The sequence below is a fragment of the Mizuhopecten yessoensis genome, unplaced genomic scaffold, assembly GCF_002113885.1.
Source record: "Mizuhopecten yessoensis strain PY_sf001 unplaced genomic scaffold, ASM211388v2 scaffold9847, whole genome shotgun sequence".
In the NCBI taxonomy this organism is placed as follows: Eukaryota; Metazoa; Mollusca; class Bivalvia; order Pectinida; family Pectinidae; genus Mizuhopecten; species Mizuhopecten yessoensis.
The window spans coordinates 2421282-2422990 of record NW_018408252.1 but is presented as its reverse complement, the minus strand read 5'-3'; the positions used below and the strand labels follow the sequence as shown (position 1 = coordinate 2422990).

The 1709-nt window shown below is 31.9% G+C and overlaps 1 protein-coding gene across 1 annotated transcript in view; it reads left to right on the top strand.

Annotated features, from left to right (window-relative positions):
* Nucleotides 1–568: 568 nt before the first annotated feature.
* Nucleotides 569–1709, top strand: part of LOC110458813 (zinc finger protein 227-like) — a 6463-nt gene continuing 5322 nt past the window's right edge. The window contains exon 1 of the mRNA XM_021510736.1: nucleotides 569–636. The gene's annotated coding sequence lies outside the window, so the exon portion shown is untranslated. The remainder of the gene's footprint in view (nucleotides 637–1709) is intronic.

Below are 1709 nucleotides of genomic sequence, written 5' to 3'. Positions count from 1 at the left end.
AAGTCAAACATCACCATAGATCGTACTGTATAATCACACCATTTACTAGTAAAAACGTATCGACAGAACACTTTGTGGTAACCATCAAGTATTAATTAAATAGAACCGACACAGGAATTCATACAATCGAGAACCGTCGGCACTTTCCGTAAACGAGAAAATACTTCGAGAGTAGCACTTTCCGTAAACGAGAAAATACCTCGGCAGTAGATCTAGACCGTTTATGGAAAACGCCGACGGGTCCCGATTGGAATATCATATTGGCAAACTCTTCTGACATTGAATTTTGTCAGCAGTAAGCTTCAAATTTTAGTTACATGTAATATTATTTTCCAAACTCAGCTGACTTTCTTGTGAGCTTCTTAACAACACACATATATATATATACACAGTTTTAACCAATTAAAAAAACACTAACAAAATGCTAGTTAGTTTAACTTTATAACCAGGTATGTGATTCTAAATTCAACAATGAAGAAAAGAGTAACCAACTAAATATATTCCGGGCATTAGTGACACCCAAACACGCAGAATGATACATTCGGTATGCCTCGACTGACTACCTTTATTTTTAAGAGTGTGGTCGAGTTGTCCGAGTAAATTAAAATGCTTGACGGTCTACCGGTATCGAAAAATGTAAGTATATATCTGTCTTGAATACTTGTGTTTTAAGGAATGGCATACAGATAAACTTCTTTGATAATGTTTTAATCATACTGAGATAGAAAGTGGCCGATTTTGTTACTCTAAAGTATTCCGATGAAACCTATGAGGACCAGTACAGTTATACAGTTTACTAATAATAATTACCGCAAAGTATTTTTCAGAGCGAAAACAAAAGCAATGATAGCAAATTTCGATATGATCACATTGGTTTAATAATTTCTATAATATATTAGTACTATCAAATGGGCACGACCATTTACCCAAAACACACTAGAAACGACCCAAATACACCTTCAAACCTTTTATATTGTAAATAATAACCTTAGACTAATGATTTAGTCTTTTCTTAAAAAAAAGCAGTTATACTACCAGGTTATACTACCAGTTAAGGGGAAGTAAATTGTATACACAGTAATTACCGTAAGAAATTGTCCCAACGTATTCACTTCATTGATCGACATTAATAAACACGCATATCTAGTAATTCCTGTTGGAACTCTATCTTAATCAGAGATTTATAACGATAGATCTATCGTTATGAATCTCTGATTTAGATAAGAGTTCCTACAGGAATTAATCTAGATGCACTTGACTGGTGTAGGGATTTAGGGCTTCAGCATTTGTCCAAAGTAATTATGCATGTATAATATAATAATTAATGAAAAATGCTTTTACAACCGGTTAAACAGGAAAAGACTTAATAGGCTTAGCCTGTTGTATTAATACATGTACTATTATATTGCTTATGTAATACTTGTAATCATGTTTGTTTGTATTAACAATAAAATATTTAAAAATATTTTGAATTTAAATCTGACTGGGTGAGAGTGATGGTATTGCCTTCAAAGTTGATTGAAAGTTTTGAAAAAGCTACTAAATTATTTATACAAACACCTGGAGTTTACTTATTTGTATTTGCATTGTTGTGTTTATTGTTCTTGAACGTCTTACCTACCTTTACTTGCAACGATATATTTTGCAAGTCACTAATTACTTCTGTATTTCTGGCAGTATAACACAAAAAAAAAAAAAAAAAAAAAAAA